Source organism: Tympanuchus pallidicinctus, unplaced genomic scaffold (assembly GCF_026119805.1).
Source record: "Tympanuchus pallidicinctus isolate F22 unplaced genomic scaffold, pur_lepc_1.0 scaffold2, whole genome shotgun sequence".
NCBI lineage: Eukaryota > Metazoa > Chordata > Aves > Galliformes > Phasianidae > Tympanuchus > Tympanuchus pallidicinctus.
In genome coordinates, this window is record NW_026294721.1 from 5,832,943 (window position 1) to 5,847,463 (window position 14,521).

Below are 14,521 nucleotides of genomic sequence, written 5' to 3' on the forward strand. Positions count from 1 at the left end.
GGAACCTTTAAAGGCCAGCTAATCCGACTCACCTACATTTGGATCAGGTTGCTCAGAGCCCCATCCAGCCTGACCTTGGATGTTCCAAGAGATGAGGCATCCACCACCACTTTGGGAAACCTAAGCCAGTGCCTCACAAACCTTATAGTAAAAAACTTCTTCCTTATATCCAATCTAAATCTCCCTTCTTTTAGTTTGAAACTGCTTCCCCCTGTACTATCACAACAGACCCTGATAAAGGGCTTGTCCCCTTCTTTCTCATAGCCCCCCTTCGGATTCTGAAAAGTCGCTCTCACCTCTGCCCAGAGCCTTTGTTCTGATTGTTTTTTCCCCCAAAACTGTTGTTAACCAGCCTGGACTATAATTCCCAAGATACACTGGAAAAAATATATATGTATTTCTCCTTCCCCAATACTTTTTGTGCTTACTGTAATTATCTGCAGACAGATTTCATTCTCCACTGAGTAGCAGGCCAAACTCTTTGATCTTCCTCATTCTACTAGCAGTTCTTACAGAATTATTTCTGCTTATCTCTGAGGTCTCATTTTGTGCCTCAGTCTTTTTGGTTTTATCCCTGAATACTTGGCCTGCTCTTACAAATTTATTCTTTAAAATTTGATCCCTTCTTTTCTTCTTGTGTGTTTCCCTGATGCTCAAGCTACAAAAAAAAATATCATAGTTTACCCAGCTTGGCACCTACTGATTTTTTATTCTTGCAGTTGGAGAACTTGTATTGTGCCCTCAGCTTACTCTGAAAAACTGACAACTTTATTTTACATTTCCCTTTGCCTTAGATAGGAAATCTTATTTACCAGATTTAAGCTTATTAACATCAATCTTCCTGAATCCCATTGCTTTCAACTTGATCAATCCCACCTTTCCCTTCTGAAATGGAAGTCCCAGAGCAATTTTTCTAAATTGTAGAAATTATCCAGTAATTGTAACAGTCACCCATCATTTGAATAGTCGTAAAGTTGAATATACAGTGGAACAAACAGTGGCTGCTGAGTAGGAAGAAACAGTAGTTCCTTGAGAAAAACTACGAGAAAATACAAATGTTTGTAGCAGCATGTGCCATGGTTCAATCAAACCATAGCTTTGGAGTTCATTTCTATCCAGAATAATAAGAAATTTTTCTGACTCTCAATTCAGTAAGCAATGTTTTCTCAAACAGAAAGTTTTGTTCCTCTGATTACTTTCATAAATCAAAATAATGGTCTTGACAATGCAGCGAATACAGAAAGAAAGAGCAAGATGCCTCTCCTTGAGTAGTAGCAGCCCTGTTTCAACACTCTTGGTACCTGGTTCAATTTTTCTGTGGATAAAGGAAGTTTTTCACCTTGAACTTCTTAACACTCATTATACAATAAAGCCATCACAGAAAAGGAGCACATTTGGATCTTTTCTAAGGTGCTACTGAGGATTAGCCACAAAGAAATGTTAAGTACTTGCTTAGAGATACATATGGGCCCTTTAACCCCAAAGGCAGAATTTCAAAGCATAAAACCTGGTAATCTGTCCAAATAAGTCTTTGACTTCCAAGCATTTATCCAAAGTTCAGACATAGTTATTTGCACAACAGAGTTTTTGAACAGCATCTCCCATGCTTAGCATAAATAAGAAAGACTCATCATAGAAATCAGCACTGAAACAAACCTCTTTTCATTTGCAGTAGTTTGCATCAGCCTGCTCCTCCTGGACCTCCTGCCACCACTTGATTAGGGAAGGTGATAGAAATTCAGCATCTTCACAAGGGAGTGGGACCTGCAGTATGCTCAGCAGCTAAACAGCTTCTAATTCATTCCTAGAAAGACAAAATCCAGATGTAAAATTGAAATAGAGCAACCATCTGGCTGTTTCCTCATCCTTCTCTGCCTGTGGCATTGATCATGTTGAGAACTGAATGGAATGGAGTGGAACAAAACAGAACAGAATGGAAAAGGAATAGAACAGAATGGAATGGTATACTTATTCAGAAGTGACATTCAAAGATCATCAGGATCATGCAGTACTCAAGCTGAGGCTGCATCAATACTAAATATGGGGGGAGAATTACCTCTTCTGACCTGCTGGCCATGCTGTATTTGATGCACCCAAAAATGTACTTTACACTCCTGGCTGCCAGACCACACTGCTGTCTCAGGCTGAGAACGCACATGGTCATCTCTCCTCCTGATGATGCAGAGAGAGGACCGAGACTTCTTTCAGCTGGTGGAAAAGGCGTTTTGGAGGAACTGGGAAGGAACCACCAAGGACTTTGACACAATGACAAGCTGATACCCACCTTGGTTTAGTCCATCCTCAGATTCAACTGCAGCACCTGACATGCTCCAAAAATGCAACTCTTCACTCATCCCTGCAGTATATGAATCCCCATTTGAAGATTTTTCCTTGTGATGTTTGAAAGAAAAAAAAAAAAAAAAAAGTCATTTCAGATATCCATAAAATAATGAAAATAACCACATTGACAGGATTTGTTAGATTTTCTCTTCAACGTGTCTACAAATCCACTGAGAAAAAAAATCTCCATTTAGACATTCCACTCTCTGGCCTGTGGAAATACAGGCAACAGCTGCCCTTTTGGCTGGACAGACGAGCCCCAAAACACTGTAGGCACTCCAATGGTCAGTTATTTCTAGGCATGGATCCAACGGCTGATCTCAGCCTCCAGCCTTCTGCAGGGCTCGGGAGCAGCCTCTGAAGGAAAGTGCAGGGTTTTTTCCCTCTCCTTTTGAGGTGATTATCAGCAAGGACCACTCTTGAAATGCATCTCTCTCAGTATCTGGAGAGGCAGCAAGAACACCCTCAATAGAAAACCCCTTCATCTGAAAGATCCTGTGGCTGGAAGCCAGACAGGGCTTGCTGGCCTCCAGACCAAATGGTGAGATTCAATTTTGCAGTCAAGAATTTTTTTCACTGCTGGACCAAAGAAATGCAGGAACCTATTTCCAAGCAGCAGCAAGGTGGAAAAAAGTGCAGGGGGCAAGATGAGCTTGGGAAGTGCACGTTGGGGGAACATAAGTTTCTGTGTCACATCTCAAGCACCAGAGTGTGGTGGTCCAGCAGACTGGATGTGCCTGTGGTTATTTCCCTCAAAGAGAATGGTAAATAATAGATATTGAAGGCAACAGGCCCGAGCCCTTGCAGACAGAGCTGCCCACACTATGAGAGAACATCAAGGGAAGAACTGGATTAAACTCCTTCATAGAATCATAGAACCATTAAGTTGGAAAAGACCACTGAGATCATCAAGCCCAACCATTGATCCATCACCTTGTTTCTCAGTGCTGTATCTGCCCTTCCTCCCCTGCAGTGCATACAGATGGATCCACTGACCCTGACCTACTGCCTAACATCAAATGCTTGTCTCTTGAGCAAATCCTGCCACAGCTGACAGTGACTCCCTTTCCTCAGTCACCTCTGGTTTAGACAACCATCTGAGATTTGGGTATAAACCCTAAATTAATCTGAGATAGCTCAAGGCCCCATCTTCCATGGGCTGTAAAGCATTTGCTATGTTAAAACCCTAAAAAACAGCTTAAACAGAAAATGCTCTTACTTGCGGCCAACTTCTCCTGTACTGCTCCATTTTTTTAATTAAACACCTCAACAACACAACGCTGTGTAAAGCACAAGGAAGGAGCTTATATTGATGGGGAGACTTCAATGTCTGGTTAAAAGGCAGGGAGGTAGATTGGGGACAGTGGAATAGGATGGCACACCTTAAAGGAAGAGCAGGCTTCTGAGAGTCTCTGGCTCAGCCACCTTCGCAGCAAAGATGGATCCAAACATCTCTTTGTACTTTGGAGGAGGGCAGATTCATGCCTAGATTCTCCTGATGTCCTATTTCTTGTGAGAGGTCAAAACTGTTCTTCCTGATGGTGCATACTGGCCTTTGCTTCTCAATCACGGAATCATATAATACTCCAAGTTGGAAGGAACCCATAAGAATCATGAAGTCCAGCTCCTGACTGCACACAACAGTGTAGCGGATAATAGCACAGAAAATTAGTTTTCCTTTGCTTTCCATAAGAGCATCCCCTACTTATGGGCCAGCCCAGAAGTAAGCTTTCATTAGTAATTAAACAAATGTCATCATGGCTTCAGGGGAATGAATGGCACGACTAAGATTTGCAGGTATTTCTCTGCTCTGAAAATCTTCCATTCACTAAAGCCAATCACTTTTTTTGCAGAGAATAGCTACTAGAAAGAATAATTAAAAAAATATCCTGGAGTAATTTAAAAAATAGTATTCCTAAAAAAAAAAAATTGCTGGGAAATGAAATAATATACAGCAGTGTCTAAAGCACAACGACATGGGAATTCAGCCTACAGTGCCATGCTGCTCCCTGTGGGCCTCTGAGCTGGGTAGCCTTTAATCAATGACACATGCCTCTTGTGCAAAAGACAGCCCAAAGGCACGCTGGGGTGAATTAGAGAGACAATTTCAGCCTTCTCATGATTTTTTTTTTTTTGCTTTCAGGAGTTTAAATCTGATCTTTAACATTATTTGAAAACAATTTTTGTGGTTTGATTAGATCTAGTGACAGTAAGTAAATAGCTGATCTAACATCTGCTGTCCTCCAGCTGGAAGCTGCCAAGTCCAATTTTAGGGCCAGCTCTCTTTAGGAGTTGGACTCAATGATCCCAAATTGGAATATTCTGTGCTTCTAAACCCGAGTTCATGGCAGAAGTAGGACTCTATCTGTACAGCTTAAAAGCTTTCAAAGCTTGCAGTTTTTAACACACTTCTGTATGTGCCAATCCGCTAAATATCCCCATACATGCTAATATTTTCAGATAGCAACTTCTAAAGCTTGAGATAGTGTGTATATATGTTTTTATTCTAAAATCACATCCAACAGCCTTTGGTTGAAGAGTTTAGATCTTCTCTTCCATTTGTCAAGTCTGCATTAATTTGCAGGAGAGACATGATTCAATTTGAACCTTACTGATAAAACCAACTAATGGCTGGAATTTGCATAAAAATAATACTGGCATCAGAAGGTATCCAGGAGTTTGAAGCATCAGAATTCACCACAGTGCGCTGAATAAGATCATATGAACAATTCAAGAACTAGTTTTGGATTCCTATAAGATCACTGCTCCTTTTTCCAGAATTGTAAGATTATAAAAGGGGTGGAAGGGAATCACATCAAGCTGTGTACATTCACTTAGCTCTTTTACAAGTAATGGTCCCCCCCCAGAAGCTTTCCATGCTTCACGAGAGTAAAGGTAGCTGTGACAGACCAAAAACCAGTGCTGTTTTAAAATAAAGTCTTCTAAAATATCTACTAACCACTAGGCAGAAGTTCTCATGAGAAACAAACAATAGGTGTCACTCTCAATTTATTCTTGTTTAATTTTAACAACTTGACCTAAATAATCCTCTCTTTCTCTACTACTAACTGCTGCTATTAATGTGGGGTAAAGGCAGAGGGCTGGACTAGCTCATTGCTTCCTTCCACAACCTCTTTGCAGGTGGGCACCTTTCTCCCACCTGCATTTCCACCAAGCATTCCTGACATTATGCCAAAGCCTGCTCCCTGGCCTTTCAGCTCGGTATTATTGCCCTTTCATCAGTGTTTCAGCCCTCATTTTTTAAAATATATTTCCTTTCTTTCTTTCAGAGCGCTGTGTGGAAAGAGTGGCCCAGATTGCAGGTCTTAGCTGCCCTTGGAAAAGGGTAGAGGACAGGCCCGGGTTTCAGCCCTGTCTCTAAATGTGTTTATTATAACAGATACAGCAGGATCTTGTTTGAATAGACAATAGACAGGAAATTAACAGTTAAGGCTGAAACTCTAGTCCTTCATTCCTGTGATTAAGAGAAAACAGATACCATGCTGAAACAGAAAGACAATTTTAGCTTTCATGCAGCACTGTCCTTCAGTGTTCCACATCAGGCATGCAACATTATTTCTGTGCAGAACTTAGTCGTTAATTTCCTTCATTTGAAGTAAAAAACATTCATGCAGTGTTATAAAATGCTCTGTATTCCTGAAGCGACAGATCATAATGGCTCATCCTGAATATGCCATTCTGTCCCTTCACACAGATATTAAATGGCTGAGATAAATCATGGCTTGAGGTTTACAGAGGCATCATGTCAGCAACAGCAATGAATTACAAACTTCCTCCTTCAGACAGCAAACACCCATTATTATTAATTACCAGCATCATCTTCCTTCACATTTTGAATGGTGAAGGAGGGGTTGGCATCTGTCATTTTTCATGTCTCAATGCATGGAGGCTGATACAGTCATGCCTGCTGCAACTGAGCCCATTGATAACCAGTCATTCATAAGCAAAATGCCGTAATGCACGATCTATGGGGATGGTACAATGAAAACAAGGAGCTTGCTCTATCTTTCCATTCCTGTATATGGGAGTGCATGGGGAGGCATGAAGAAAACAAACAGGTTTGTGTCAGGATGAAAGAAAACATTTGTGACAAAAACACATTCTTTAACATAGCACATATGCTCTGATCTCGGAGCTGACCTTGTTTTGAGCAGGAGATGGGACTAGAGACCTCCAACCTGAAAAACCTCAAAAAATGGAAAGGAATGGCTTCTTTCAGGCAGTTGAAATCAGCTGGTCTTTAATGTCTTTCTCTCCTTACACCAGGTAAATGGAGAGTTCAGAAAAGGTGACCATATTGAGCAACAGCAATTAGATGTTAATTACAATTATGAGAAATTAGAGGGGAGCCAACAATCTCTGCAAGCCTGTGGTTTGCCTTCTCCACATACAACAGCAATCCTGTAGAATGCACTTCTTCCAGGACAAGAGAAAAGCAACTCATGCCTTATACTCAGAGACATGTGGCAATCTGAGCTTCTGGCCAGAGCCAAACTCATCACCACCTGGACCCCTTTTCTTTCAGGGCAGGGTCAAGCAATACAAACTGATGCTTCCTTGAAATAATTCCCTTAATCCAACCCTAAGCATGTCGAAGAGCTCCAAGCATTGGAGAAGTCTTCTGATTAATCGTTCTAAGCTCTTTTTTGCTGGATGACATCATGCTTTTTTGTTCAAGCTTAAAAATGTTCTTTAGAAACTTGCTAGCAATAAAACATGAGAGAGTTTGCTGAAAAGAATAATTAAACATAAATGATCTTAAAAAAATTGATCCCACTTGCAAGCATTTAAAGATGCCAGCTGCTAAATAACAACCTTGGCACAGACCTGGGTGCGTGTGCCCATTTTAAGAGATGAGATCTACATGGAGAGAAGGTTGGCCCCATCCTCTGAGCAGATCCATGTGCTCAAATCCCTTGAGACCAGAAGAACATGGAAACAAAACCCCACAACTTTAGGGGAACTTGAGGGTAAGAAATGTATCCGTATGGTCTGTATATAGTCTGTACAGCCAGATGACAGCTTCAAGAGATCCGGTGTAGCGAGAAGCGTTTACGTTGTGCAAGAGTTTTTTGAAGTTTCTGCTTGGTGAAAAGCACCCAAAACTTAGAAAGAAGAAAGTAACAGCTTCCTGTTTCTAAGTGGAATCTGGAGGAGCCCGGTAGCAAGCAGGCACATTCCTAACGCTGTGATAGAGACCTACGTGCTTTGGGCACACAGAAATACACCAAGTAAATGCCACCCAGCAAGTAACAAGCAACCTCTCCCAACAGTTCCCTGGCCCCATTTTTCACTACCCATTATGCTTATTAAGTACTAATTCACAGCATCACACGTTTCCCAGGAAGAAACACAGGACATGTACGAAGGCTGATGTGGTGCCTTATTGCACCTGCACCAACTGCAGGCTGAATCATCCCAGCACAAACAAGAGCCCTCAGGGCTGTGCAGGGCCCCATACAAAGGCACATCCAATTAGTGCTCAAGGCATTTACTGCTTAATGACTGAGGACTTTGCACGAGACTTCCACTTCTGAGCTACCAGCAGGATGTGGGGATGAGTGGCACGCAGAGCCCGTGCTCAGGAGTCTATCTCCCATCCCCTTCATGATGCTACACATCATCTGCGTCTCCTGCTTTTGTTAGTCATTTCATTTGTAGGCAAGAGACCGTGTCTGTTGCTCCCTTAATTATGGAAAAGTTGTCTGTGCACAATTTAAACAAGCCCCTGTTCTGCTCTTTATCAATATTGAACACGTTTCCTGCCTCTTCGATGCTCCAGCTTGCAGCCACACAACATTTGTTCATAGCTGCAGGCTATGTCAGCGAGACTTTGATAGAGCTACAAAAGAGCTCCTCGTTCAAACAAACAGCACCAGTGAATCGACTGGAGTGTTGCAAATGCTGGCAGAGCAGAGCTGCACCAACTTGCAGTTGGGAATGGTAATTTCCACTACAAATAGTGAATACTACTACAGCACCTGCACCTCCCTTGGGTGATCTTATGCTTCTTGGGCTCTCAGATGTATGTGGTCAGAGTGGGCATCCAAATGTGTATTCAGAAGGATGGGATGCTGTTCCAAGAGATGAACAATGGATGGACAGGAAGGGAAAATCTGCCCTGTGATGGAAGCACACACACACACTGAATGCCTTGAAGGCCCCACCCTTCCCACTGGGAAATCAAGCTTTTCTCTAAGAAATCCACATCAGGTGTGTGATGTATGTTCAGTGATGTGACACCGAATCATAGAACTGTTTGAGTTGGAAGGAACCAGTAAAGGCCACCTGGTCCAATCCCCCAGCAATAAGCAAAGACACCTACAGTTCCATCAGGTGCTCAGAGCCCCTCCAGCTTGAAATTGAGTGTCTCCAGGGATGGGACATCCACCACCTCTCTGGGCAACCTTTGCCAGTGCCTCAATACCCTTATCATAAAAAAGCTTTTATCTTTATATACAACCTAAACCTCTTTTCGTTTGAAACCATTGCCCCTTGTCCTATCACAACAGACTCTGCTAAAGAGCCTGCCTCCTTCTTTCTCATAGCCCTCCTTTACATACTGTAATCCATAGAGCAGAGTGTCTGACAGATGTTCCTTCTGATTTCTCCAGCACTGTGCATGCAGCGACCAGCAAGAAGAATCCCAGAGGACACTAAGCTTGCTGCTTACAGAGTGGCAGCAGATGGTACCTGGGGGTACTTTTGTTTGCAGATGGTGTACTCTCCTCCACAGTGCTGCAGGTTAACAGCACTGTGAATCACAGAACAGATAGAATCATAGAATGTCTCAGATTGGAAGGGAACCATACAGATCATTGAGTCCAACTCCTGGCTACACACAGGACCATCTAAAAATCAGACCATATGTCTGAAAGTGCTGTCCAAACGCTCCTTGATCTCTGGCAGCTCAGGACTGTGCTCATTGCCCTGGGCAGCCCGTTCCATGACCACCACTCTCTGGTGCAGATCCTTTCCCTAACCTCCAGCTACCCCTCCCCTGACGCAGCTCCATGCCATTCCCTTGGGCCCGGTCACTGTCACCAGAAAACAGAGCTCCCCCTGCGGAGCTGTAGCCACCATTATGCTTCCCCTCAGCTCCTCTGGGCTGAGTTTCACTTCTCTTCAATTAAAAGAACTTCAAAAGCACAAACACTGCACCAGCACTATCGCGCACACCAAGAAACATTGCATTTACTCCATGACTTGTTTCATCACAGAGGCAAAATCAGGCTTTACCAATTGCAAAACGCCAGGAAACTTTAATGAATCAGTTCTGTTATGAGGGATAAATGACACTAAGTCTATCACACCATAAGTGAGGACTTAGCTTTCATTTGCATAATGATTAAAGCAAACTCACAAATCATATTTTATGCAGGTAATAATTATCTGCAGCATTTATGCGAGCGGTGGTTTATAGCTGATGGCCTCAGCGCCAGCTTTCCAAGTGATTGGTGATTTTGGACGCCTCTGGTTTGAGCAGTCCATTCCGACCTCATCTCAGATGTGCTTTGGAGGTCAGCACTTTGTGAAATTGAAACTCCTCTGAAGGTACCTTCCTGTGCATACAGAAAATCACTCCTTTGCTTTGCTCAAACCCCAGCTGTCGCTGCTCAGTCTCATGACCATATATGAGCAAGAATCAAGGAAACAGATCTGCAGGCCACAAAAATGCTAGCAGGGTGTGACTGTTCTAGTGCAGGAACAATACTAGGGTGTATAACTCAATATACAGAAGAAAAATGACACAAACCAAGGCAATCCAAACAAATGTCACATCCCTCACAGTTTTTGCTTGCATCACTGGGACTTGCTGCCAGGTAAACCCAAATGTTGGGGCCTGAGTGTTCATCAGAGCAAAGGTCAATCCTAAGGCTGGTGTCTTATGACTTGCAGAAGGAAGGAGAGGATGTAACTCTTGGCCTAACTCCCAAGCTTTTGGCAACAAGCATTTAGCAATAATTCGAGCAGGAGGCTGCATCTGGGCCCAGAGCTGTCTCCATGGGCTGGCCTTCTGGTGATTTCTCACAGCCCTGAGGGTACCCCTACAGCTCGTGCCAAGGAGGTGCATGACCTCAGTTATTTTCTGGGGAAAACGTATCTCAGTACAGTACCTCAGACTGGTTTGGTGTTCTTGCTTTGTGTGGAGTCTCAATGGGCTGAGATCCTCACCCTCAGCCAAGAAGCCCAAACCCTGGAGATGGCCTCCTCCAAAGGACCTCATCCATCCATAGCTCTTCCCACTCTTTGGACTTTTCCCTGTTCTACTTTGTGCTTCTGAGAGCATAACGCACATCTGTAAAACAACCAGAAGAGGGCCATTCACATTGCCTAGAGGCATTCAGGAGCACTTGCAAGTACCTTCGCACCAAGTACTTGAGACCAGAGATGAGTCTGCAGATGTGAAAGCCAAATGGACTTCCAGAAAATAAGACTCCAGTTCTTCACTGCAGCTAGAAGCATGGAAGCCAAGAGGGAAACAACTTAAAAGCACACTCAATACGTCAGCGTGCATGTGCTTCCCACTGCTTTTCCTGGCTGTGTCTCAGTTCAACACAGCACTGCACTTTGGGCCAAACAAGCATTAGAGCTATCTGGTGGTGGTGGGATTGTCATGCATTGATGTGTTCAAAGCACATGAATGAAATGCTGGGGCCAGCAAAGACAGACCACAGATGATGACCACTCCTGCTCAACCTCCAGAGCTTAAACCAAGGTGGCCATTTGACTCAGTTCTGAGGTTTTACAACATGACTGATCTGAGCACTTAAACCTCTCTGCCTGGCTTTGCTACAAGTTAAAGCCACAAAGTGCAGCTTTAATTTATACCACAAGAATAACATACTCAGTTGTTCCACTGACAGAGAATCACACGTCTCAGAAATATCTTTCACACTTTTTGCAACAGGCCTGATGGCTGACAAGAGGATGCATTGGCCAGCAGTGCCTCTTCTTGCTCCACAGCAGACCTCCATTTCCCCTCTGGCATTGCAAGCAGCAGAAAAGTCCAAAAGGAGCCACCAAGGCACAAGAGACAACACAGTTACCCTGTCCTATTTCCCAGCCCACACACATCCTCCTTCTACCAGGGGAGAGGGAGGCAAAGAAGGTGGATTTCCCCTGCTCCCCATTGACTCTACACAGGTAATCCAAGTGCAGAGGCTTGAAAACAGTACTATTTTGGGATGACTAGATCTGGTAGGAAAAAATGACCATGGGAAAAATTAACTGTTAGAGCAATTTTCCTCCAGATTGGGTAGTAGGAAACATACACCGAGGCCAGCAATGTACCCTGAACCCCTAGAACTGGGGCAGGCACTGTTCCCATAGAAGAGAACTACAGGATGCTCTGCACCCTACACTGCATCACAGCAAATGTGTGTACAGAGCCTCAACTCTGCAAGCACAGAAAGCAGAACAGATACAGACAGACTAACATGTTTGTTTCAGGTTGTGTGAGTAACTAAATGAATATGCAGGCAGCCCATAAATTCTTTTCAGCGATGCCTTGGCAGGGCGCTTTTGTTCACTCACGCTCACAGATTTCTCACACAGGAAAGGTGAGGCAGAGAGCTGTGTTTTATGTGCTGCAGATAACAAATTGACTGAGAGGTTTATTGATGGAAATGTGATAAGCGAGAGTGAATGTCAGCACTGAAATGATGGTCCCACTTTCAAAGAGTGAACAGAAAAGACTGTTCAGCTGGCTTTGTAATCATACAGCATTCTTTTTCCTAGCTGCAGTAAGGCATCACACAGTGTCTCTCAGCTACATAGAAATAGGGACAGATACAATAAAAGATCACTTCCATGTAGAATTTTCAAGTGCCCATAGGACATGTTATTGCTTCAGATGGTAGCTAACACTTTCAATGACACTAAGTCAGGTAGGAAAGTTTTCCTCTTCGGATGACTTGGATCTCAATCTGATGGATATTTAGGCAGTTAACTCCTGGTAAGGCATTCAGCTTTCACTGTTAGAGAAAACTAACAAAATTGGATAATTAAATAGGAAAAGCATATCCAGAATCTTTCTGTATCTGGATTTTAGGAGTCCCAGTCCCCACAGTCTTCAACTTAAAAAGTGCTACAAAAAGCCAAAACTAATTGCCAAAAACTGAACTGCAAAGCATCACAGAGAGATCTACAGACAGACATTCTCACTTCTACTACAGCACCCAGGACTTTTTAACAGCCTCTCAGGACCAGCATCTCAGTGCCAATAGCCCAACACTGCCTCAAACTGGGCTGCACAACACAAGACTTAACTCTTGGCTTACCCTGGGCTATCATCAGTATGGGACCTGCAGCTCTATGCTTCATTTGCAATCCTTAGCACCCAAATTCTTATTATACAATCACAGAATCATTAAGGTTGGAAAAGAGCTCTAAGATCATCCAGTCCAACCACCAACCCACCCCCACCATGCCACTAACCATGTCCCTCAGTGCCACATCTTCACAGGTCTGGAACACCTCCAGGGACAGTGACTCCACCACTTCTCTGGGCAAATGATAAAAGCTGAGAATATTAATGACTAAGCTAAGAAGGAAACACCACAGAACTACCCCTGATATTTCAGCACCTTTATTTAACAACGTCCATGCAAAAAAGTGTTCAAGCAACAGTTTTCCCTTTTCCTGGGTTATCTTAAGACATTTTTACCATAGGAGCACAGCTTGTCTCCAGGACCTACTTGGAAGATGACCTTTCAGTACACAAGTGTGCATTGGAACATATGGCCCATCTTTATCTTGGCACACCAAGGGGGTCAGCAGAGGTCACTCCCAAACCAGGTCACTGCTGCCACACACCTGCTGGCCAGCTGGAGCTGCTCTCGTTGAGCACAGCAGGCTGCAGAAGGGACAATTCCACACATAAGGGACCTCTGTGGACAGTTTACAAAACTTCAGACCACTTCTACTTCTGACTCCTCAATACACTCTGCCTCTGAAGACCTGTTTGAGTAACCACTCTGAAATGTAGGCTTCCATTTAAGCTGGAGGGGTGATTGCACTTTACATGTCAATAGCACAAAGGGTGAATTTTAGTGTTTATGGTTTCTGAGTCAGTCTGGAAGTGCATGGAAACGTTATAGTGTTTCATTACTCCTATAACTCCCTGTCAGCAGAGAGAGCTGTGGCTGTATGATACACTGACAGCACTCTGAAATGATATATCCCTGCAGCACCAGCACTGCTCAGCAAACTGGAGTATCAGCCTCACCAATGATTCTTGCAAAAATGGTCATCAGATGATTCATGCAAGTTTCTTCTTCAGGGAAAGAACAGATGGGGTGGATGAATGCATCAAAGGCAAAAAAAAAGCCACAGTAGACACATTTTCTATAAAGCCTCCCAAATTTGACTTAGCTCTCATGGACTGTGACAATGCACCTGCCAATACAGTGCTCTCCTGCCATTCCCTAGGGCCTAACATAGATCATGGCCTAATGTGTTATGTGTACTGAGTGAGGTCAAACAGTCCTGGGGTTCCAGTGATACTGATGACTTGAGAAAACAGAATTCACATTTCTACTTAGCAGTAGGCGATTCTACATGACCCTGCAGAAAGTCATTTACAGTCATTTGGGGAACAGCAATTCTGACACCCAAAGATGCTGTAGGATCAGCAGTTATTAGTTTGTCAGCCACTTTGGGTCCATTTCTACAATTTAGCAGCATCTAAGCTCACAGACAGTGTGAGACACTCTGTGCCTCTATAGCCCAGTACCCCTGAGACACCTATTGATCCAATGCAGAGATATCCCATAAGTTCTCTGTTCTCTGTGCCTTTAGGAAGGAGATAGGACTTTGAGAGTTAGGTTTAGGAAGGAGATAAAACTGTGGAGTTTTGACACCACAGGATATGTAGAACAGTCAACTTGCATCAGGCCCTTGCCTTTTTCTGCTCTTTAAGTAGACACACATTTGAGCAACATGAAGAGACAGTCTGGACTGAAGTATCTGCCCCTGCTGCCTACAGCTCCTGAGCACCAGGAGTTCTAAGTTCTGACCTGTGGTTAAAATAGTAATTACACATAGCCTCTGGTGTTCATGGCCATAAAAGCACTTGAGAGTAGGCATACATCACAGTTTTACCCACTTACAGGCAGCTTATTTTACCAGCAATCTGCATACTAGTCTTAGTTCAATT